General features: G+C 32.0%; 1 protein-coding gene across 1 annotated transcript in view; it reads right to left on the bottom strand.

Moving 5' to 3' along the window:
* Positions 1-11,611, bottom strand: part of LOC114327860 (probable G-protein coupled receptor No18) — a 400,100-nt gene extending 388,489 nt beyond the window's left edge. Inside the window, exon 1 of the mRNA XM_028276573.2 lies at positions 11,534-11,611. The gene's annotated coding sequence lies outside the window, so the exon portion shown is untranslated. The remainder of the gene's footprint in view (positions 1-11,533) is intronic.
* Between the last annotated feature and the right edge of the window lie 15,708 nt (positions 11,612-27,319).

Genomic DNA, 27,319 nt, shown 5'->3' on the forward strand with positions numbered 1-27,319 from the left:
CTTGGATGGTTATCGTTGGTTGATCATCTTTGTTCGACATTAGCTTAGTTTTGCTCAAGTTCATTTTTAGTCCTTTTTTTAAGGATTCTCTATGAAGCTCATCGATCATCACCTTCAGTTCTTTCCAGCTGTCGGCTATTAGTACCACGTCATCTGCATATCTTAGGTGGTTTAAATACTTTCCATTTATCGAGAGTCCCTTTGTTTCCCAATTTAATGATTTAAAGATGTCTTCAAGTGCGGCAGTAAATAGTTTTGGAGATATGGTATCTCCAGTTTGGAGATATGTATTAATATATCTTATTTATAACATATTTATAAGTAAGAACTTATTTATAACATATTTTATATTTTCCTCCTGTACTTTGTTATACTGGGTACTGTTAAAGAATCCAGATTTAGCCATACAGCCCGCACTCCCTCTAAGGGGAAAATTCACTTATCCCAGATACCTAGGGTATCAAAAGGATTGAGCTCTGGTGGAACTCTTTCCGTGTTATCGAGCCCTAGGTGACTTGGTACGCCGGAGTATCTCCCAAAAATTTTCGCACGCATCTGGAGGTCGAGAGTAACACAGCTTTCTGCATAGTCTTGTAAAGATGTTCATTTAGACCCAGCTTTTTGATGTTTTCTATTAGGTTCTTTGCATTGACTCCAGTAGTAGAAATAATAATAGGTATTCTCCGGGTACTTGCCATTCTCCATTGTCTCGTTATTTGTATTTCGAGATCTCTATACTTGGCGATCTTTTCGTTGTGCTTAACACGCAGATTATTGTTGTTAGGTATCGCCACCTCTATTAATGTTGTTTGCCTAGTAAGTTTATTAATAGACCAGTAAGGATCTGCGAAAAAACGTCTATTTTTGGATGTGAGAGGTGGCATTCGGATTTTTACAGATAAAGTTAGGTGACACCTTCAGTAATAATAATTGACTTATGCTCCTTCTCAAATATGCCCGGAATATTAATAAAAAAATTAAAATATTTAAAAATTTCGAAAAACATCGATTTTTTTCGGCTTTCTTTGCTTATAACTTTAAAACGATTCGTTTTGAAACAAAGTCGTACAGAAATAAAACAAAGATAATTGAATTTTGTATGATATACGAATGGTAAAAAATGTCTTAAGGTATTATCTTTTTTGTAATATAGCAATAAATACAAAATAAGGGGGCAAAATAAGTCTGTTGTTATTCAATATTTTTTAACCACTTTGGTGGCACTTAGAACCTTAGTAATTCGCTTATGAAATTCTTTGTAACATACTTAAATCGTGTACCAAATTTCATTAAATTCGACCGAATAAATTTTGCATAATAAATTTGCAATCTAAATGTTTTTAAAAAAGTTCAAATTTTTTAAAATCTTTCTGAACAAAAAGTAGGCCATTTAGAAGTTAGCTAATTTTTTTACATATAAAGAGGTGCTCTACCTATCTAATACACTTTACAGAATTAAAATTGGATTATTTAAGGGGCCCCAGCAATGTTTTAAAATAAACAATTTTTTGGCTTATAAACAAATAGCTTTGTTTAATAATAAAAAAATTAATTTTTAGCAATGCAAATAACTAAAACCCGTATAATTTGACTTAAACTTTCAAATGCTGTCAGCAGAATTGCTATTTTATTTTTTAATCAAACGTTATTCGCGTTCAAAAATTGCAATTTCTCGATTTTTTGAAAGTTCCACCGCGTTTATCTCGAAAACTATGTATCCTACGAAAAAACTTGTAAGAACGTTTTTTGCTTAGAATTACCCAAGAAATACAAGAAAATGTTTTATTTTGCGAAAAATCGATTTTATGTAATTCCTAAAGTTCTTTGTTTATAATAATCTTATCGACATCCGGATCAACTGTTACCCAAAAAATTTGTGTTCTACGGGTCAAAATACATAAAAAACTTGGGTAAGTTCATCTAAATAAAGGAGCCCGTAGCACCCCCTCCTGGCCACAGCACTAATTTTTTTATAAGCCAAAAAATTGTTTATAACTTTAAAACATTGCTGAGGCTGCTTAAATAATCCGATTTTAATTCTGTAAAGTGCATTAGATAGGTGGAGTACTTATTTATATGTAAAAAAATTGACAAAACTTTGTATGTTCTAGTTTTTGTTGTGCAACATTTTAAAAAATTTTAATTAAAAAAAAAGTTTAGATTGCAAAATTATTATGCAAAATCTAGTAAGTCAATTTTAAGGAAATTTGGTGTACGGTTTTAGCACATTACAGAAATTTTCTAAGAAAATAGGAAGGTTCCAAGTGTAACCTAAGTGATGGAAAAACATTGAATAAAGACAGGCTTGTTTTGCCCCCTTATTTTATATTTATTGCTATTTTGAAGCAAGGGTGATAAATTAAGACATTTTAACCAATCGCATCTGATAGAAAATTTAATTATCTTTGTTTTATTCCGATAGGACTTTGTTCTAAAATGAATAGTTTTTAAGTTATAAGCAAAAAAAGTAGAAAAAAAAACGAAATTTTTTGAAATTTTTAAATATTTTATTTTTTTTTATTAATTTTCCGGGCATATTTGAGAAGGATCATAAATCAATTATTATTAACGAAGTTATCATCTAAGTTTATCCGCAAAAATCTGAATGCCACCTCTCACATCCACCTAAAAACAGATCCTTACTGGTCTATAACTACTATAGTATCGTTCGCGGTAACGATCCCGTACTTGTCCAGGACAACTTCGCATGCGCACTTTAAAAAAGAGCGTTCTCTTTTTTAAAGTGCGCATGCGATTTTTAAAGTGCGCATGCGAAGTTGTCCTGGACAAGTACGGAATCGTTACCGCGAACGATACTTTATGAGATCCGGTATATTCTGTGCCACTCTTTGGTCTGTGAATGTCTTGGACTGTTAAAGAATATTATTATTATTATTATTATTATTCTGCATAGTTTTTTAATATTGCACATTACACCGATCTACAAAAAAAATATAACAACGAATTTTCATACACAAATACAAAATAATTTCCTAAACACGAATTCTGGTCGAAACCTAATTATTTATGCAAAAATGCTCAAACATGCAAATTGACTACACTCGTCTCTTCAGTATTAGTGAGATAAATATGACTATACGTTATCATATTATGTTACACGCTTGCACTGAAGATTTTCCATCGGCGTCCAATATTTCTGCTCGTGTGGGAAATATAAGCGACATAGAAAATGTCGATACTTTCTAGCAAATTTGAATACTTTTTGTAGACGTATCAATCACGCACAGTTAATAGTGCATTTTTAGGTGAAATATAGTAATCTCGACTATCTATATCTAATGGAAACTATATAGAAACTCTAGGGGAGTTGAAATTATAAACAACTATAAATGGAAAATCTAGTGGACAAGTACATTTACTTAGATCATGAAATTAGAATTGGCAAAGATAACAAAACCTGCGAAATAAAAAAGATTAATTTTTGCTTGGGAAGACTACGGAGCGCTGAGAGACATATTTAGGGGCAATATACCAGTTAGGGGCGGTTTACAAAGAAAAGTGTTTGATCAATGTGTTGTACCGGTAATGACATATGGAGCAGAGACACTGAGTCTAACCAAGGCAACAGCGTCGAAAATGAGGGTTGCTCAAAGGCCTATGGAAAGATGTATGCTGGGCGTAACCCTGCGAGAAAAAATAAGAAATGAAGATATCAGACAAAGAACCGGTATCACAGATGTTATAGAATGTGTCACCAAGCTCAAATGGACCTGGGCAAGACACGTCGCCAGGCTAAAGGACTCAAGGTGGAAACGAAAGCTAATGGAATAGAGACCAGGAGAAGATAAACGCAGTAGAGGAAGGCCGCCTACACGATGGACAGATGATATCAGGCGGATTAGTAAAAACTGTCAACAATCAGCACAAAACCGTGAAGTGTGGAAACAATTGAGAGAGACCTACGTCCAGCAGTGGACGTAAATTGGTTGGATGATGATGATGAACTATCTAATGAAACTCATTCATTTTAAGCTCAGCGGGCTGTTATTGTTCGAGGTGTAAAATTACATAAACAAGGGATCATTTCATAAAGGTAGATCCCTTGTTTATGGAATGTTTAATGAGTCTCTTAGACAGCTGGTATGTTACGGTTATTTTTATGCAACCTTCACAATTCATTTATATCATTTGACACCTCATTTGTCATTCCATCTATTCTAGTAACGTAGGAGTTGTAGTCTAGTAAAATAAGATTACACTACATGTAAATCAAAATGTAAATTCGTACAGGTTGAAACAAATTTTTTATCAAAGTGTAGATGGGTACCAAAGATATTTTCAAAAAAGTATCCAAATCATATATACAGGGTGTTTCATTAATAATTGTTTCATACAGTAACTGGAAAAAACTTAGCACAAAATACGAACATTTAACCTAAAACACTTAAATAAAATGTGGTTCCTTACTGAGTTACAGGGTGTTTTATCTAAAAATTAAAAAAACATTTTTGCTCAGCATTTTAAAACTATTCGACGTATCCTTTTCATACTTGGTAAAGAGTGCGACTACCATACAGCCTACTTAATTATGATAAACCAACGTTTCTAGCTACTACCAGAGGCGTACGACAGGGGATAGTGAATGGTTGACCCTTCTCAAATTCTACGCCACTCTAGGAATTACTATTTTAGTGCCATTTTTAGATTCTCCGATACTTTCTTCGTTAGTAATGTACTCTTTATTGGTAACGATAAAATCATTAGTTTTCGAGATATTTGAAGTTAAATACGAAACGGCACAGTTATTTTGATTAATTTGTGATATGATTCATATGATTAAAATTTAAAAATTATTTGTACCCAGTACTTTAAAACTATTCGGCGTATCCTTATCATACTTGGCAGAAAGTGTAGGTACTGTACACCCTACTAACTTAAGATAAATTAACGTTTCTAGCTATTACCAGAGGTGTACGACAGGGGATAGTAGCTGGTTGCCCTTCCCAAATTCTACGCCACTGTCGAAATTGCTATTTTAGTGTAATTTTCTGATTTTTCAATACTTTTTATGTAAATTATATACTTTTCATTGGTAACGATAAAATGATTAGTTTTCGAGATATTTGAAATTAAAAATGAAGCGACACAATACATTAATCAAAATAACCCGTTTCATTTTCAACTTCAAAGATCTCGAAAACTAATGACTTTATCGTTAGGAATGAAGAGTATATTATTTTTATAGAAAGTTTTGAAAAATCCAATAATTGAACTAAAATAGCAATTCCGCCAGTAGCGTAGAATTTGGAAAGGGTCAACCATTCACTCTCCCCCGTCGTACGCCTCTGGTAATAGCCATAAACGTTTGTTTAACATAATTTAGTAGATTGTACAGTACCTATACTTCCTGCCAAGTATAAAAAGGATACGTCGAATAGTTTTAAAATGCTGAACAAAAATAATTTTAAAATTTTTAGATAAAACACCCTGTAACTCAGTAAGGAACCACATTTTATTTAAGAGTTTTAGGTTAAATCTTCGTATTTTTTTCTAAGGTTTCTCCACTTAGTGTATGGACAATTATTAATGAAACACCCTGTATAAGGGGATCATTGTTTAAATAATTAAAAAGGGGTAATTTTTGCACAATATTTCCTTTTTTAACTGCTTAGGTAATTTATATTCTAATGAAGGTCTTTAGGGTTTTTTGTGCTAAGCTGAAGGACAGGACAAGCTTTCACCTAAGACTTACAAAATTAAATTTGACCCCCTATTTATTTAAATAATTATATATAAAATTTAAAAATCAACTTTGCAAAAGAATATTTTTTGCGTTTTAAATAAGCACTATAAATTATTTTTTTAATAGATGTTGCGCTATACTACCTGTGTTAAGCAAATAAAATTGGTTAAAAAATATTTAATAATTTATCAGAGATTTAATTAAATATAAGACAAATGTTACTATATTTTCAATTGCAAAAACGCGGTTGTTACCAAAAGAATAGAAACTTGTTTAAAATCTCATTACTTTTATTTTTATGTATGTTTTCGACAAATGTATTGATAAATTCAAATTTTAATTTAACTCCCCTCTAAAATGACATTTGAAAATTGTTCTAATTTGTTTATAATTTGTTTTTTTAATAACGTCACGCGGAATAAACATTTTGAAATGCTGTTTCGATAATCGGGTTCCTGGGAGTTGTTCAATAATTAAAAAAAATTTTTTGTCGTTTTTTCTTCTTCTTATTTTTTTCCTTATAGTAAAATATATAGTTTCGCTTATAGAAGGGGTTTCATTAAGAATATCCAATCTCTGAGTTGCCGATTTTAAACCTCAAAATATTAAGATTTAAGCAAAATCGCTTAAATAAAATATGCCTCCTTTTTGAGTGACAGGGTGTTTTATTTAAAAATTTAAAAATTATTTTTGCTCAGTATTTTAAAACTATTTGACGTACCCTTTTTATATTTGGTCCAATATGTAGGTACTATACACCCTATGAAATTTTGTTAAACACAGGTTTCCGGCTATTACCATAGGCGTACGACAGGGGAAAGCAAATGGTTGACCCTTCCCAAATTCTACGTCACTGGCAAAATTGCCATTTTAGCGCAATTTTTAGATTCTTCAATACTCGCTATGTAGATAACTTACTCTTCACTCGTAACGATAAAGTCATTAGTTTTCAAGATATTTGAAGTTCAACATGTAACGGCACAGTTATTTTGATTAATGTTTTGTGCCGCTTAATTTTTAATTTCAAATATCTCAAAAGCTAATGATTTTATCGTTAAGACTGAAGAGTATAATATTCAATCTTATCGATAAAATCATTAGTTTTCGAGATATTTGAAACTAAAAATTAAGTGGCACAATATATTAATCAAAATAACTAAATAAGAACTGTGCCGTTACATGTTTAACTTCAAATATCTCGAAAACTAATGACTTTATCGTTACGAGCAAAGAGGATGGTATTTACGTTGGAGAATCTACAAATGTTGCTAATATGGCAATTTCACCAGTGACGTAGAATTTGGTAAGGGTCAACCATTTACTGCCCCCTGTCGTACGCCTCTGGTAATAGCCGCAAACTTCTATTTAACAAGTTCATGGGGTGTATAGCACTTACATTTTCTACCCAGTATGAAAAGGATACGTCGAATAGTTTTAAAATACTGAGCATAAATTTTTTTTAAATTTTTAAATAAAACACCTTGTAACTCAATAAGGAGCCATATTTTATTTAAGCGATTTTAGTTATATCTTAATATTTTGAAGTCTAGAATCTACAACTTAGAGATTGGGCATTCTTAATGAAACCCCATCCATAAGCAAAACTATTTATTTTACTATAAGGAAAAAAAGAAGAAGAAAAAGCGACAAAAAAATTTTGCTAATTAGTGAAAAATTCCAAGGAACCCGATTATCGGAACGGAATTTCAAAATGTTTCATCCCCGCGACGTTATTAACAAAAACAAATTATAAACAAATTAGAACAATTTTCAAATACCATTTTAGAGGTGAGTTAAATTGAAATTTGAATTTATCAATACATTTAAAAACATACATAAAAATAAAAGAAATAGGTTTTACACAGTACATACAACCGCGATTTTGCAATTGAAATTATAGTAACATTTAATAAACAAATTAAATATCCCTTAATTATTAAATATTTTTTAGTCAATGTTTTTTGCCTAATACTGGTAACATAGCGCAACTTCTTTTATTAAATAAAATAATTTACAGTGCTTATTAACCTTTAACTACCCGCGCAGCAAGTTATAACTAGGTACACGCGTGGCGTACTTTATACGCCACAAGAAAATACACTTAAAAACAGCGGATTTGTTTTTTTTTAATACACTTAGTTGTTTGTTATAAACCTTATTCAGCGTCAGTGAATACTTGGAGTTCCTTCTCAGTAAGCCAATCGGGATTTATAACTGGAACCGTGGAATAACTGGATTCCATAATTAATAAAATTACTAATAAAAAATTTTTTTAAATGTGATTTTTTACAGGAGAAAATGTATCGTTTATAAAGACCAATAATGCCATAATGACTAAAAAACAATTGAAATATGTACTTATATTACTACTTATATTAATATAATCCTGGCGTATATTGCCCACCACCGGAAACAACTGACAATAAACTGTAAATTACGATCTTCCCAGAACGCCGATTATAACGAAACTAAAACCAAGTTGTAAAGCACATTCCAGTGATAGGTTAGAGAGATAAACAAGGTCAAAAATTAAATTTTTAAATATATTTGCAGTAGAATTCTTATATCTGCCGTACAAAATACGCCAGCGCGTGTAGTTAAAGTTAAATTTAAAACGCAAACAATATTTTTTTGCAAATTTGATTTTTAAATTTTATATATAGTTATTTAAATAAATAGAAGGTCAAATTTAATTTGGTAAGTCTTAGGTAAAAATTTATCCTTCAGCTTTGTAAAAAAAAATCCTAAAGACCTTCATTAAAATGTAAATTACCTCAGCAGTTAAAAAAGCAAATATTGTGCAAAAATGACCCCTTTTTAATTCTTTAAATAATGATCCCCTCATATGATTTGGATACTTTTTTGAAAATATCTTTTGTATTCACCTAAACTTTGATATAAAATTTATTTCAACCTGTACGGAATTACATTTTGATTTTTTTTTATTTTATTAGGCTATTGTGTTCACGAACAAAAGAACGGAAAAAGAGTCATGAATAATTCAAGGTTTTCAGCATTTTCCAATTCCATTCACCTGGAATAATTGTCCTGCATTTGCTCGGAGTCTATTCACAAAAATGTTTTTAACCAAGAAACCTGTTTTCGTCTTACACAAGCCTTTAAGAATCAGTTTTGGTATTACATATCGATTTTCTCTTACTAGATGTCCCAGATAAGATAATTTTCCGGTGTTTAAGATTCTTTAGCAATTCTTTATCTTTGTTGAACTTCCTCAGTAATTCCTCATTAGTTTTTCTTGCTATCAAAAGTATCTTGGCGTCCATCTATGAATCCACATTTCCAATGCTTCAATTCTGTTCGTGCTTGACACTTTTAGTGTCCATACTTCGGCGCTATACAACAATACAGACCAAATATAACACTTAATCAATCTTTGTCCAAATTAGGACCTCATTATTTGAATTGTAAGAAATTTAAAGAATAAAAGTGAATTATATAACAAACTTAAAAGAATAAAACAATTTTCCCTTAATGAACTCCCTCCTACGCCACGTTCTTCTGGTATATAAAAAAGAAGAGCACTTTTTTCTCTCAGCTATTACATTTAACGACAAACATTCAATTTTGTGTCAGAATGGATATTGCGTTATATCATTAGATTTTTGTGTGCCGATCGTTAAAATTATAATTGAATTTTAGATTGTTTATTACGCTTTGTATTTTCGGGAAATTATCAGGGAATGATAGAGGTAAAGTGGAGAAAAATGCACCAAATTTTTTATAAATCACTGGAGTCATGAGCGTAGAATAGTAAGGTTTATAAAATTTACGCGTAAAAAGGAAAAAATATCTACTTGACGGAGATCTAAGAATAAATGGAAAACGGAATGAGTTAGTTGTGTACACACAAAAATACTTGTGCAGCAGCACACCATTCCATAACAACAGGACACCAATTTAATTTGTCAGATATCAGGATCTTAGATTCAGAAAATAATTATAAGAAAAGATTGTTTCTGGAGATGTACCACATAAACAGTAATAAACGTTCAATTAATTACAAATCAGACACAAGTAGATTAAGCGAAATTTACTGCATTGTTTTAAAATTCTAAAAATAGCAGAATATTAAACAGATGGCTCGATATTGGAACTTTTGACCCTTAACACATGTGAGAAAAGATACCTGACTCAGTGCCGCCCTCGACGTTCTCGTGAAACGACATGCATAGTTTTAAGTTAAATTGCTTTATATAACATACTTACAACAATTCGTAAGTTATGTCATTGTATTATTATGTTTGTACCTAACTGTTAGTTAATTTTGTAGTTTGTTCCTGATGAAGATGAAAAATTAATAAATACTCATCGAAATATCGAAAATATCGAAATATGTTTTTAAAAACTTTTTATTAAAATAAGTTTACTCTTTCTACATAACGATTTTGTTTTAGTGAATTGCTGATATACAAAGTGCTATTAACAAAAGAAGTAAAATTTGAGGAAGTTGGATTTGCCTCTCCATCCTTTTATTGTTGTGTAGAAGTCAGTGGTTTAAGAGTGGAGAAAATATTTGTATGTAATAATAACGTTTTATATCTTGTTTTTATTAATAAAAATATTGACGTTACCTTAACACAATGATTTATTTCGCCGTATGTAATATCACTTTATTTTCAAGAAATATTAACTTAATTCTAAATATTATATCTGCGAAATACATATATTTCTGAACATTAAATACATTAATTATTAATAGTACAATAATAATATTCCTTACTAAGAAATATTATTGCTCAGAAAGAATAGTTTTGTAATGTCAAGAAAATATATTTTTATGACTAATAAAATTAATTAACATCAAGTGTAATTTCTTTCTGATAAATGGGTTTGAATTTTACCAGAAAGTGATAGTTCAATCATGTTTAAGATATATACATTCTTTGGCTATAGTAAAATTTATTTGAAATATTTAAAAAATATATATATTACATACAAAGATATATTTCTTAGGCAATATGCCAAGTCGATCTTTTTTAAATATAAATAAAGTTTCTTTATGTCAAGAATTTTTATCTCTCGGTGTACACCCATATTTCGAATGCTTCTAGCTTTTATCAGTGTTTCCGTTATTGTCTATTGTGGTTTCTTATATGTATATATTGATTATATATTTCGAAAGCTTCCTCTCAGCATTGTACGTTTAATGGCTTGTTGTATATCTTTCAGTTTATCGCTAAGTGCCTTGCCCAGTTCAATCTTAGACTTGTGACTGTGTAGAAGACGTTTTGAACGCCTGCGGCATTTTTTGGTTTCTCATACGCCAACAAAGGCTCCCACCTACCATTACAGGTTTCATCGCTTGTTACGTATCTTTGAGATCATTTGCGGATATTTAACACTAATACAAAGATTCCTTTGATGAATTCCTGTTAAGGAGCCTCTACACCATAAGCTTGTAATGACAAAAAATATAAATTATAAATCTTTTGCTTGAGACAAGGGAATTAAACTTGGAATATAGTTGAGTTTGCGAAATATCAAAGGTAAAATTCAGACATAAAATATCAGATTCATTTTAAATCCGTACACTGAGTTGATTGCTAAGCTGAACATTAGAGAAGATTATTAGAGAGTGGTCAACAACCATACCGTCAAGTCAAAGAAGGGGTCGGAAGTTGAACTTCTTATCTTTTGCCGACAACTTGACTCTATTCACTAAAGAGAAACATTTCATCAAATTGAAAACCTACTGACAGAGGAGGAAACTCATGAGGTAGATAAACTATCTATGTGGTTCTAAGTAGGCTGAAACGTCATCAAAAGAGATAAGTCATATAGTATTAATTCATAAATACATACACTTACCAATATGCTTGAGTCCTGTGTATTTCCATAGTTGATCCAGAGTGGTAGCAGTCATTTTTGTATTGAAATTATTACTTCTGAAACAATAAAAATTATTTTAGATTTATATGAATATGTAGAACATGTAGAAACTATGTAGGTAATAATTTTGGTAAGCAATTGGTACGGATGGGGTAACATGCATATTTGTCTCTAATTTTCGAGTTTGTATTTATCTCCTTTCTTGTGTAGAAGAGTACCTGCGCATTTTGCCAAAGGTTGGAACAGCACCTCCAAAGAAGCAAGTGCTCATTAAGATTTTAACTGCCTTCAAAGTAAGTTCTGAACTGCTTTTTCATGGCATTTCTAATTTAGGGATTAAATTTATATACCACAAATAGTGATGTAATGAAAGTTACATTTTAATATCTAATGTGTGGTGTTTCGACTTCCACGCCAGAAATGGTTCTGAAAAAAGAACAGACTTAGTCACAACAAAGTTATAATTATGGCAATAATAAAAGTGTTTTTTAACGCGCAAGTAGGAAAAGAGAGCTACAGTCAAAATGTAGCAGGTAAAAAAAAGATCCACAATGTCACAAACGATAACGGGGCAAGAGTTTGCAATCTGGCAGCAGCAACAAATTATACCTACATAGTCAGTACGAAATTTATACATAAAAGGGAACACAAGATAACCTGGATGTTACCAGGGAGATCAGATGGCAACCAAATAGATCATGTATTAATTTAGAAAAAATGGACAAATATAATACAAGATGTGAGATTCTCACATCTTGTGAGATTCTTTAGAGGAGCAAACGCTGACACTGACAACATACTCTTAATAGCCAAAATAAAGATGAAAATCATCAAATTTAATAACAAAGTAGGAAAAAGATGGAAGTGAAACTTAACCAAATTAAAAGTGCAACAAACAAAACAAGAGTATTCAGAGGAACTAGTACAAAAACAGAAGAGGTACGATGGCACGAACGTAGAAGAGGAATGGACAAATATAAAAATAAGCATTATACAGGGTGATTCATTCTTCTTCTTCTTCTTCAGATGCCATCTCCGCTACGAAGGTTGGCAATCATCATAGCTATTTTAATTTTTGGGGCAGTAACTCTAAATAGTTGTTTTGAGCTGCATCCAAACCATTCTCTCAGGTTCTTCAGCCATGAAATTCATCTTCTGCCGATGCTTCTTCTGCCATCTATATTTCCCTGCATTATGAGTCGCAGGATGCCATACTTCTCGCCCCGCATCACATGTCCGAGGTACTGTAGTTTTCTTTCTTTAATTCAACTTCCTTCTCTTTACCTATTCTTCTCAGCTGATTCATTAAGAATGTCCAATCTCTTAGTTGTAGATTCTAGACCTCAAAATATTAAGATTTAACCCAAATCACTTAAATAAAATATGGCTGGTTACTGAGTTACAGGGTGTTTTATTTAAAAATTTATGAATTATTTTTACCCAGTACGTCAAAACTATTTCACGTATCCTTATCATACTTGGCATACAGTGTAGGTACTGTACACCCTACGAAATTGTGACAAACAAACGTTTCTACATACTACCAGAGGCGTACGACAGGGGATAATGTATGGATGACCCTTCCCAGATTCTACGCCACTGGCGGAATTGCTATTTTTGCACAATATTTGGATTCTTCAACACTTTCTGTGTAAATAATGTACTCTTCATTAGTAACGATAAAGTCATTATTTTTCGAGATATTTGAAGCTGAAAATGAAACGGCACAGCAATTTTGTGCTATGCATTGTGCCCATTAATTTTTAACTTCAAATATCTCGAAAACTAATGACTTTATCGTTACGAATAAAGAGTACATCATTTACATAGGAATTATTGGAGAATCGAAAAATTGCGCTAAAATAGTAATTTCGCCAGTGGCGTAGAATGTGGGAAGGGTCAACCATTCAAGTTCCCTGTCGTATGCCTCTGGTAGTAGTCAGAAACGTTTATTTAACATAATATTGCATTGTGTACACTACCTACAAGTACAAATAGTTAATATTTCATCCAAACCACTTAAATAAAATGTGACTCCTTATTGAGTTGCAGGATATTTGATTTAACAATTTAAAAATTACCTATTTGTACCCAGTACTTTAAAAGTATTTGACATATCGTTATAATACTTACCAATAAGTATAGGAACTGTGTATCATGCTAAATTATGTTAAATAAACGTTTTTCGCTACTACCAGAGGCGTACGACAAGAGAAAATTAACGGTTGACCCTTCCAAAAATCTACGCCACTGATGGAATTGCTATTTTAGCATAATTTTAGATTCTCCAATACTTTATAATATGTAAATAATATACTCTTCATTCGTAACGATAGCATCCTTAGTTTTCGAGATATTTGAAGTTAAAAATGAACAGGCTCAACACACCAAACCAAAATAGCTATGCCGTTTCATTTTCAACTTCAAATATCTCGAAAACTAATGGCTTTATCGCTACTAATGAAGAGTATATTATTTACATAGAAAGTAATGAAAAATCTAAATATTGCACTAAAATAGCAATTCCGCCAGTAGAGTAGAATTTGGGAAGGGTCAACCATTCACTATCCCCTGTCGTACGCCTCTAGTAGTAGGCAGAAACGTTTGTTTATCATAATTTCGTATGGTGTCCAGTAGCTATATTTTCTGCCAAGTATGATAAGGATACGAGGAATAGTTTTAAAGTAATGGGTGAAAATAATTATTAAATGTTTAAATAAAACACCCTATAACTCAGTAACGAGCCACTTTTATTTAAGCGATTTGGGTTAAATCTTAATATTTTGAGGTCTAGAATCTATAATTCGGACATTGGACATTCTTAATGAATCACCCTGTAGAGGCTGCGGAGCAAACCATAAAACCTCAAAAAAATAAAAAAAAAACTAAAGAATGGTTTGACGAAGAATGTCGATACCAAATTCAGCTTAAAACGTTGGCACGAATCAAATCGCTTGAAAATAGCTGACAAGAGAAAAGAAAACAATACCAAAAAGAAATGAGAAAAGTGGCCACACTATATAAAAGGAAGAAAGAGACATGGATCTCAGATCAAATGCAACAGATTGAAACAAATAATAGAGACAACAAAAAATTGTTTGAATATATAAAACAACAATATAACGGTCACAAAGTGACCAGCAAAATAAGCAAAAAAAATGTGAAAATCACTTTAAAGATATAAATACAAGCAACCAAGCAATCTATGCAGAAGAATATGATATAACAGATAACCGCGATGAAGAAGAAGATGCACCTACCTACCAAGAATTTATAGAAGTAGTAAAACAACTCAATTCTGACAAAACTCCAGGGCCGGATGAGATTAACAATGAATTGATTGCAAATGGAGATGACCTTCTCTAAACCGTATATATAAATTAATGGTCAATATGTGGGAAAAGGAATACATTCCTGAAGAATGTAAGAACGGACTCATTATACCAATATTTAAAAAAGGAGACCCAACGCTTTGCAGCAATTATAGAGCAATCACGCTATTAAATACAATATATAAGATCATGACAACAATTATAAGAAATCGGCTAACCAAATACACAGAAAAAAACCTAGGACCGTATCAACAGGGATTTAGAAAAGGGAGATCAACAATTGATGCAATCCACGTTTTAACGCAAACAATTGAAAAAAGTTACGAGAATGGCATATAATTGCACATATTGTTTATTGATTTCCAACAGGCTTTCGACAGCATCTGCAGAAAACAGCTATAAAAAGAAATGAAAAATATGCTTATAACTGCAAAATTAATAAGATTGACCAGAATGACAATGAAGGACCCAACAGCAATGGTTAAAACAGTGGATGGAGAAGCAAAGAATATCAATATAGAACATGGAGTAAGACAAGGTGACAGCCTATCGACAGCGCTCTTTAATATAGCCTTGGAGGGAGTAATTAGAAATACAGGGCTAACAAAAAAGATAATATTCCAAAGCTCTACACAAATAATAGGGTATGCAAATGACCTAGGTTTGATAGCCCGTGACAAGAGAAGTCTAGAAGATGCATTGCTAACATTAACAAAAAACGCAAAAATCGGGGGATTAATATTTAATCAGAAAAAAACAAAATACTTAATAATAAGTACGAGAAATCAAGACCAAGCAAATAGAATAAAAGAAATAAGAATAGGTGATAATGTATTCCAAAGGGTTGACTGCTTTAAATACTTAGGAGTGATAGTTCAAAAATAGAAGAAGGTCAAAATAAAAGAAGCAAAGAGATAAATGAAAGAATTAAAGCAGGGAATAGGGCATTCTGGAAATACCACAAGCTACTTAAAGATAAAAACCTGAGCAAGAAAACAAAGACAAAGATATATAGAGCGGCAATTAGACCAGTTATCACCTATGAAGCAGAAGCAATGTGCCTTAGCAAAAAAGATGAAGAAAAATTGAGAATAATAGAAAGAAAAATTATGAGGAGAATACATGGTCCAACCAAAACAGATCAAGGAGAAAAACGAATTCTGATGAATCACGAAATAAGAAAGCTAATGGAAGGAGAAGGTTTAGTGAGAATCATGCACAAAAACTAAAATGATTTGGCCACATCCAAAGAAGAGGAGCGGATGAACTAATTATAGTCCAAGTAATGAAGCTTGAAATAGGACAAAACCTCGCAATTTTTACAGAATGGATCGATTTGCTTGAAAATTTGAGAGTAAGTAGTGGATAGTCCAAGGAACAAAATCTATATGATGCCGAAAGGCGCTTTTACCATGGGGGTGGTTGCCACCCCCTGTTGGGGGTGGAAATTTTTAATTATATTTTGACGGCAAAAGTTGATAAAAACGTTCATTCTAAGCAAAACATGTTCTATACATTTTTTTGATAAAATTAATAGTTTTCGATTTATTTGCTATCGAAAGTGTTAGTATTATATCGAAAAATCAATGTTTTTAATAAATTTTCTGCTAATAACTCCAAAAGTTTTCGTTTTATCAAAACAACCCTACTTAACAAAAATGTACTATTTGAAAAAATAAACAAAATCGTCTTTTTTAATTTTCTTCATGACCAACAGTAATCAAGGTATACTTTATTATATGTAAGCTCTCCTTTGTCAAATGTTAAATATTGTAGTTTCAAAGTCAAAAGACGGGAAAAATATGCATTTTTCGAGAATAACTTGTAAAACTAATTTAAAGAATTTAAAAATATCTATCTATAGAAATAAAAAAGAAGTGTCTAGCTCAGAAATTAAGTGACTTATAATGAAAAGAATGTCAGTCCCTATTTTCTCAGCGCAAAAGTGGTCGGAAGCAACCACCACCCTAATTAAAACTAGTCATTGACCTTAATTGGTCTTATTTATTTATGTATTATTAATAAGTTCGAGAAGTTTGACCGACTTAGAATGATTCGTTTTAAAAAAAATGAAGTTAACAGCGATTAACAAATTTTTGTAGTTTGGAAAAAATGGCCTTTTCTTTTGAATAGAAAGATTAGCATCAGAGATGTGAAAAAATGTGCAAATATTAAATTGTAGCTAATTTAGTTCCCAAGAATTTGGTGTGAAAGAATTTTTCTATGACAAAAATTAAGTGAGCTATTGACAATTAAAACTTGTAATAGCATGCAAAGCCACCTTTACCAACCCTTTCAAAGTCACCTCTTTTTGTGACTAAGGATTTTAATAATATTTAATATTAATAGGCTTGTAGATCTTGTAAAAACCTAAAAAATTCTTTTATACCAAACTTTTTAAGATACAAAATAAAAAAGTTACGGTTAAAAATCAAAATATTTTTTTGAGAAAAAAAAGGAGAAATTCAATTGTAAGCATAATAATGCAAGTAAGCGGTGTTTTTAGGCATTGGCCTTATTCATTCTTCTTTATTTGTGTATTATTAATAGATTCTAGAAGTTTGGCTGGCTTAGAATGATTAGTTTTAAAAAAACTGAAGTTTAAAGGAAATAACGAATGTTTGCAATTTGGTAAAAAATGCCATTTTCTTCAGAATAGAAAGATTAGCATCAAAGATAAGAAGAAATGTTTAAAATTAAATTGTAGGTTATTTAATTTTTAAGAACTTGGTGTAAAAATTGTTTTTCTACGACAAACATTGAGTGAATAGTAAATGAGTATACTATAGAAGAACATTGATTTTTTCCATACAAAACTAACACTTTCGATAGCGAATAAATCGAAAACTATTAGTTTTATCAAAAAAATGTATACAACATTTTTTGCTTAGAATGAATGTTTTTATCAACTTTTGCTGTCAAAATATAATAAAAAATTTCCACCCCCGAGATGGGGTGGCAACCACCCCCATAATAAAAGCGCCTTTCGGCATCATATAGATTTTGATCCTTGGACTATCCACTACTTATTCTCAAATTTTCAAGCAAATCGATCCATTCTGTAAAAATTGCGGGGTGAAAAGCTTCGGTTCCTGGACTATTAGGCAGATAACAAATTGGACGCCAGTAATATACAGACCTAGAGGAAGACCGAAAATAAGATAGGAAGATCAACTGGGAGAGGATATATCCAATATGGAAATTACAGGCTGGAGAGAAAAAATATAGAATAGGAAAGAATGGAAACAGATCACAGAGAAACCAAAAAAACACGAAAATCTATAAAGGATAATTAAGAGGACTTATGCGCACCAATCCACCGCAGAAAATGGATTAAAAGAGCTCATGAACCTGAGCGACCTATAATCTACTAGAATGACCGCTCCATATATTATAATAAAAAGGTTATTAACTTAGACGAACAACTTATCTCTTTTTTATTCGCAATATTTAAAAAAAAACCACATGGTTCAAACTTGCATATTTTAAAGTGAGAACTCTACTATTTATATTTCTATTTATGTAACTTCCCCGATCTTCCTCGTATAGTTTTTGCGTTAGTCATAAGGATGAATTTTCGAAAACACACAAACCTTTTCAACTAACATTATTTCAAAATTTCGAGTATTCAAAGATGTATTTCGGTAAGTAGGGCATCTAAATATGAGACACCGGCACCGCCGCAGTGCGAAAAGGAATAAAAAACGCCTGTTGAACAAGTTCCAACGAGTTCACTCCCATTCATCAAATCTCGTAATGCTCCCGGATAAACTCACTAAATCTTTTTGGAAATAAATTCTTTTAATTTACGCCAAGAACAGTAAGTGCTTCGGCACTTTTCTTAAAACTGAGTCCTCTATTTTTAGACCTAGTAAAGGGATAAGTCTGGTTGAGAAATATGTTGCGCAGAATGAACAAGGTATTTTGTTTGGTAAGAAAAATTTTAATTACACAAATCATTGTCAATGATATTTTTTTTTAAATGGAGTAAAAAAACTGACGTACTCGCAATCATTAATTGTTTAACTTCCGACGACCGGGTTCGCTCTATAATATGCAGAGCATATTCAGGTCAATGATTACAAGTAAACTAAATGCTACAAATAAAATCCAGAGTTAGAACAATGTCTGGTTGTAAAGAAGATGCTAAAAAGATCCATCAAGTTCAAGGCAATATTTAAAAAAATATATACATATAAATCAAAACCACAGACAAATACATATTTATGCACACACACTGGCAATAACAAACGCTCTTATGCCTGCAAACACATTTAATTATATGCGGTCTGTGATCATGCAATGTAAACGTGTTGTACACACATGCCGCTACAAGGAGTTATTTCAATATTAAGAGTTATTGCTAAAAAAATTTGAGCAATAAATCATGTTATTGAAGACTATAAAAATAACTCCTTGTAGCGGCATATAAGTACAACACGTTTTCATTGCGTAATCACAGACCGCATACATTTGCATGTGTTTGCGGGCATAAGGCGGCACACATAGTGGAAGCGGGTTCCTGCTTACGGGCAAAACGCGCAGTTCTCGCGCGCGGGTATGGTAACACAGTCAAGACGGGTAAAAGCGAGAGAGCTCGTTCAAATTTGGCAGTTGCGTCTACTACTTGTAGCAAAATGTGGTCTTCCGATGACGATATAATTGCTTTAGATTCTGTTTTAACTAACCTGAAAAGAAAGAGAGTTGATGTACATCCTATTAATCGAGAAAGATTAAATTATGGAGAATATCATTATCTATTTCAAAAATTAAAAGATAATGAACGATTCTTCCAGTATATGAGAATGACTCAAGAGACTTTTAAATATATTTTGGAGAAAGTGGAGTATCGTTAAAAACAATATTAAATGCTCAACTTACAGTCAACCAACAGAATATCGAAAGAGTTGAGCAATATACATATCTGGGTACGAATTTAAATAGCCAATGGGACTACTCAACAGAAATTAAACAGCGAATAATAAAAGCGAAAGCAGCATACTTTAGAATGAGACCCATTTTCAACAGTCGAGACATATCATTAAAAACAAAATACCGTCTGTTGAAATGCTACATATTAACAGTTATGCTCTACGGAATGGAAGCGTGGACACTAACTGTTGTATCTATGTATGAATCGGCTCGAAGCTTTTGAAATGTGGTGTTATAGGCGCATCTTACGTATATCCTGGGTTGACCGAATTACTAATGTGGAATTCCTGCGTAGAATGGGGAAAGAGTGTGAAATTCTCATAACCATCAAAACAAAAAAATTAGGATATCTAGGACACGTAATGAGAAATCAAGAACGTTACGGCCTTATCCAACTGATTCTCCAAGGGAAGGTTAATGGTAAAAGAGGACCGGGAAGAAGACGCATTTCCTGGCTTCAAAATTTACGAAAGTGGTATAACAGCACTACCACTGAACTGTTCCGCGCTGCGCTAAACAAAGTCAAGATAGCCATGATGATCGCCAACATCCGGAACGGGTAGTCACTTAAAGAAGAAGAAGGAGTATCGTTTAATTAAAAACTGGTGTAATTTACATAAGCAGGCTATCCTTCCGGAAGAAAGGCTTGTTATAACATTGAGGTAAGTAGTTTTGTTGTAAATTTATTTTTCAAGTACTTATTTAGTTAATAGTTAATACTGGAATTATTTTAGAAATACCTAAGTCACACAAAATTACGGTTTCAATAAGATTGACTTTATTACTTTTGTTTATTATAATGTACAATTTATAAAATTGATCCATGGAGAACTATTAATTCTTATTATAAAAGAGGGAATAAACTAAATTCTCATTGGAGTAAACATTAAAACCGCGCGGAAAAAACTAATTTCTCATTCTAGTAAAAGCCTCAGGCGGGTTAAAGCGGTTGGCTCGCGCGGACCTGCTTTTACTATGTTCGTGTACATTTAAAGACGTGCATTCATTTTGAAAACGTTTAAAAGCAGGTCCGCGCGGTTTAACCGTAAGCGGAAACCGCCTTCACTGTGTGCGCCGACTAAGAGTGTGGTTGGAATCACTAAGAATATCGATTAGTTGCGGTTTGAGATTTGACTGTAGTCTTACTTCACTGAATTGATCACACTGGGTAAGAATATGTTTCACTGTTAGTTGGCGCTGATATATTTGACATATACGCTGGACATCTGATGTGATCAAGAAGCTGTGTTTTAGTTTGGTTTGGCCTATACAGATTCTTTGTATAAGAAGATATAAGCTCTGGTCTAAAGACTCCCGTGGAGCCAGTGGGGAAGTGTCTTATATAATGAAGGCTGGATTGTACGTAAGGATATACTTAAGGAGCTCCAGTGGGTTTGCAATAATCTCCTGGTAAATCTGTACGCTTTTGGTTTTAAATCGTTACAAATTTGGATGTGAGTTCTTCTTCTCCTTCTTAACTCAGGCGAGACTCGTTAGTCTCTGGCACTTGGTCATAAGACCTTTGTACCAAACCCTGTTCTTCTACTTAAACTTTAATAAGTCCTGTGGCCTCAACGAAGGCCAACAGTTTTCTTATTGGTAGTTTTAGGATCTTTTCTGGTTCAAACCTCAGTTGACCAGTGAAAGTCCTGTCTTACCTCGAGCCATTTAAACCCATCCTAATTAAAAACTAAGGGATCTTACGAAATTTAGTTTACACAGTCTTATAACTCTTCAAAAATCCTACAAAGTCATTTTTGAAAAAACTTTCTATCGCCAAAAATGAAGGAGCTATAATTATAAAACGAATTTTTTTTTCGAAAAATTCGGATAGTCCGCTTATGGATAATTTTCAGTGTATGTATAATAAATAGCACAGAACCGGTTCGTATACTGGAAGATGGTTTTTGTATCTGTACATATTTTTAAATTCGTATTTTTGTGCAAATAAATGTTTTTGTAATTCTTTAATTCTACTTTTTTTCTGTATAGAGTATAGATCTATTAAAATATCTACTTATAAAAACTGTAATGTTATTAAGGGTGGCTTTTAAGGGTTGAAATATTATAATATTATATCCTAAAGTATAAAACAATCATTATTTAACGAATCAAAACCAAATTTTACCCATATTAAAGTTTACAATGTTTTTATATAATTTTTGAAAATAAGGGGTAGTTTACAGCCCTAAAAATAATCAACGCCCTTAAGCATGATATAGAATATGAAGTACAGGCTGAGATGATCCTAATCCCAATCTTTTGTGTAAATCGATGCAAGCCGAAATTATTCTTTTAGGATAAGTAAATTTTTTATATATAGCTCCAACAAGGGTGGTTTTAAGGGTTGAAATATTATGATAGTATATCTTAAAATAAAAAAATCATTATGTAACTAATAAGAACCAAATGTTGACAATATTAAAGTTTAAAATTTTATTTTATAATTTTTTACAATAAGGCGTGCTTTTCACCCTTTAAAAACCAAAAGCGTACAACGGCTAAATATAGAAAATGAACTAGAGGGTGTAATGAGCCTAAACCCAAATTTTTGTACAAATCGATGCTGGGCGAAAAAATTGCGAGGTTTTGCCATTTTTTAAGCTTCATTTCCTCGACTAATAATCAGCCCAGACTAAGTACAAAGTATATGTAAACTCTTCGCTATTGACGTAACTTTATAATTTCTAACTCACTTCCAGCTAACTTCTGTTGGCAGTTTATTACTTATTGTCGTTCCTTTAACGGAGAAATTTAATCCCCCCAATTTAGACGCTTACGTTCATTTCCACATTGTCATATTAGCGGAAAGGAGACATTAATACATAAAAGAAAAGCTTGCAAGCTTGCAAGTTCTGTGTCAGAATAATTGCGAAATGAAAGTTATTCACGTTTAATTTATTATGCAACGAATTACATTAAGTTTTCAAATCAGAATCGTCTGCTACACTGCAATAGAGCTAGAGCTAGGTAGTGAGTTTCTATTAGGTTTGAGCTTAATTTCCCGAATGTATATGCTGGTAATTAGGTATACACAAGGGATTTAAATTGGATACCAGATAAGACTCTTACCTTATATTAAAATTATGTCTCTATTAATGATGTAGCAAGTTATATCATTTAGTAGGTATCTCATACCTAATTCTTTTTACCGAATAATATGAAGTTTATTCAAACTTGCTTTTTAAAATAAAGTAAAAATTATAAAAAAAAATTTATTTGATGTTTAGTGTCTGATTCATAATATAAACGCATGACAGTTATTAAAGCCGTCCCTCCACATATAGATTTTTTAAATTATTTCTTTTTCAAATTTAATTTAATTTGAACTCTATGTTTACGTTACGTTAAGAACACGGTGGTCTTGTAGATACCGCCCCTAACAGACTTAAGTGACGCCAAGCTTACTCAAGCTTATAAAGCATTCACACATACGCTCAGTCATGTTGTAGTCGTCACAAATGACACACACACACATTCACACAGCACACAGTGTTTATATACACGTAAACAAAGTGTTAAAATTGGTAGTTCAGTTGCAAAGTTTAGTGCACTGGGAGAAAAAGAAGAGCCACTCATCATCAAAGGTACAGAAACATATTTTTACATACGCGCACATTCAATTAATTGATAAAAATGTGCGTGTAGCTTATTTTGCCGTAACATATAAAACAAGTACCGATTAAATAAATATTTACTAAAAAGGGATATTTCCCTAGGTTAGCTGTATACCATATAGTTAAAAAAATCTAACATGAAGTAAAAATCACTTCTATGTAATAGGTATATTTACAAAAAGTTTTAAAATCAAAATGGATTGAATAAAATATGTCCAAATCAGAACGTTTTCGGACCTATCAGTCCGCACCTATACTTGCTAAATAGCCCCAGAACCAAACAATGGTTGTAATTTAAATTCAATCTACATTATTTTGAAGTAATACTGAAAAGGCTAAACGCTGATGTTAAAAGACATAACCTCCGGGAACATGGTGAAACCCTATCACGAAACTTATCAACCATCTTAGGCCAACGTTGACCCGTTGATAGTTTTGCAAAAAAAATGAATTTGGGGTAAACAAATTAAATAACTTTTAAACTATTTGACCAATTGCTTTGAAATTTAAAATATAATTTAAGCACATGAAGTCTCAGCATTTCGTGTAATAAGAAGGTTCTGACTTAAGTTTTACATTAGTTATGGACATTTATAAAATCTCAAAATTTATGACTTAGGGGAGACCGCGGCTGGTTGGCGCCCCGGGTTGGTTGACGCACTAAGATTTACTTACAACTAAAAGACTTGACAACATCGCAATCAGCGGTGTCCGAAGCATTTCGATGACCACCACTCACAAACGTTACTCTTAGTTTGAGATCAGTAGTGATAGAGTGTACACGGTACATTTTTCGTTTTTTGGCGTGGTAAGTAAATTTTTAATAACTCACACTTTTTATTGTAAAGATTTTACTTTTAGAGATAATGTAATATTTTCTCTTGTATAATGATGGCAAAATCTTCTTTTATAATATGTTCTCGTTAGATTTAATACAAATGCCACATTTTAGGTATAGTTTTAGTAAATACAAAATGGCATCACGTGGGGTTGGTTGACGCACCCTCTAAGGGGCTGGTTGGTGTATGCGTCAACCAACCCCGGCCCAAAAATTCACATTTTCTTTAATTTATTTTATTTCAGCAAAATGCGTATCTATAAAAGAATGTCCGAGAAGGGAAAAACCCCACCAGATGTTATGCTAAGGGCAGTCAGAGAGATAAAAGGAACCTGATGACGTTTCTCTTTTTGAAAACAAACTTGATTGTCAAATTAACTGTTCTAAAAGTTCCATTCAAGATTAGAACGAGAACTCACCTCCTATCACTCCATTAAAATTAAAGCCTTTACCAAAAGCTGCAGCTAGAAAGGAACAACCTAAAAATAATAAAAGAAAGCGTCATACAGCAATCTTGACAGATACGCCTGTAAAAAATGCTCTTGAGGAGGAACAAAATAATACAAAAACTGCCAAAAGAAGGATTGGTTCAAAAAAAGAAACAAAGGCCAAAAACAAAAAAATGAAGAAAATTGATGAAGATTGTATCGATTCAGACGAAGAGGACTCCTTTTGCCTCCATTGTATGGACAAATACAAAAATAGTGCTTCGGGGGAAAACTGGATACAATGCTCAAATTGCAAAATGTGGGCGCATGAGGCTTGTGCTGACAATCCTGGTATTTTTTTTGTTTGTGTAAATTGCGAAAGCAATTAATGTTTTTCTTACACTTAGGTATTTTAATGTTTTTGTACGTATGTTATCTACAGTTCATATTAATATATTTAGTTATTTAGATTTACGCCTTTATGATTGTATGTATTTTTTTTTAAGTTTTTTGATAAAATGTTTTTACATTTTAATTAAAAATGTGTTTTAAATTTTTTTTTTGTCTGCGTCAACCAACCCCAGGTAGTGCGTTAACCAACCCCGTGACGGGGCTGGTTGGCGCACAGTGACATACATGTTTCCTTCTCAAATTGAACATAAAGTACAGTCTGTAAGATGTTTATTTTTACAAAATCTCTTGCCCAAAAGATTATATTTTCGTACATTGAGCAAAAAGTTGTAATAAATCTTTTAATTTAGCATCTAGGTACAAAAATGTAAAAAATGCGTCAACCAGCCCCGGCCTCCCCTATTTTGCAATTTTCGAAGCAACAAATAGGGATAGACATATTCAGCGAACGCCATATTAAATTTTTTTATATGATTTTCTTATTCTCAAATATTTTTGGAATGCTTCACTTTTTAGTAAAAGACGAAAAAAGCGAAAATTTACCATTTTCAACGAAAACTTCGTTTATAAATTTGCAAAAGTCTGTGTGTTATTGCGTTGCCGCTCCTGCAACACTTAAAGCAGATGTATCGATGGATTCATATGTAGTTTTGTCTTCTGAATCCAAATCTGAAAACGGCATTTCGATATCTCTAACCGTCTTCGAGATAATCGACCTCAAAATCTAAAATGTGACGTCACAATCTGGTTATTTCCTACCACGAACTAAACGTCAGCTGAAATCTTTGATTAGGAAGTAGGCTACTTTTTTAATCTGAATTTGTTAAGCAAAGCAAATGTTATTATTTACATTTGAGTTTAACACTTCGTGAATGTCAAACTAAATTTTAAATTATTTAGCTATTAATAAAATATAAATGATATTTTATAGTGAATTTAATTATTATACACTAAGGACCAAAATTAACGCACCACCTTAAAAATTAGACATATTTGATGTCTTGTATTTCCTAAACCTGTTGTCCGATTTTAGTGATTTTTTGAATATGTTATAGCTTTATTCTTCAAGAATATCCATGTAATAACAATGTTGCTAAACAGATAAGTGTCATTGTATACCGGGTGTAACAATGATAGTGTGTTTTTTCCTCGAAGTTTGGATCACCCTGTTGAATATTCTTACGTATATAAAATATTGAAATTAAAACTCAAATGTAGCCTTATGCTTTCTTAACATTACGATTTTTGATTCATTAGGCTATGTTGGATAATAAAAAAGTTAGGTACTTTAACAACTAGCAACGTTCTTCATCAATACAGGTTGTTTCTAAATAAGTGCGACAAACTTTAAGGAGTAATTCTGCATGAAAAAATAATGACCGTTTGCTTTATAAACATATGTCCGCAAATGCTTCGTTTTCTAGATACGGGATGCTGAATTTTTTCTTACAAACTGACGATTTATTTATTGCTCCAAAACCGGTTGCGATATGCAAATGAAATTTAGTAGGTTTTAAGAGGTAGTTACTGCGCATTTTTTGACATACAATTAAGAATTTTATATTCACCATTGGCGTGCATACGGGTAATATGACCTGGTAATATGACCCGTATGCACGCCAATGGTGAATATAAAATTGTTAATTGTATGCCAAAAAATGCGCAATAACTACCTCTTAAAACCTACCAAATTTCTTTTGCATATCTCATTCAGTTTTAGAGCAATAAATAAATCGTCAGTTTGTAAGAAAAAATTCAACATCCCCTATCTCGGAAACGAAGCATTTGCGAACATATGTTTATAAGGCAAATGGTCATTATTTTTTTATGCAGAATTACCCCTTAAAGTTTGTCGCACTTATTTAGAAACACCCTGTATTGATGAAGAACTTGGCTAGTTGTTAAAGTGCCTAACTTTTTTATTATCCAACATAAGCTAATGAATAAAAAAGCATAGTATTAAGAAAGCGTAAGGCTACAGTTGAGTTTTAATTTCAATATCTTATATACGCCAGAATATTCCACAGGGTGTTCCAAACTTTGAGGAAAAAACACACTAACATTGTTACACCCGGTATACAATGACACTTATATGTTTAGCAACAATATTATTACATCGATATTCTTGAAGAATAAAGCTATAATACAATAAAACAATCACTAAAATCGGACCACAGGTTTAGTAAATACAAGACATCAAATATGTC

The sequence above is a fragment of the Diabrotica virgifera genome, chromosome 5, assembly GCF_917563875.1.
Source record: "Diabrotica virgifera virgifera chromosome 5, PGI_DIABVI_V3a".
Taxonomy (NCBI): domain Eukaryota; kingdom Metazoa; phylum Arthropoda; class Insecta; order Coleoptera; family Chrysomelidae; genus Diabrotica; species Diabrotica virgifera.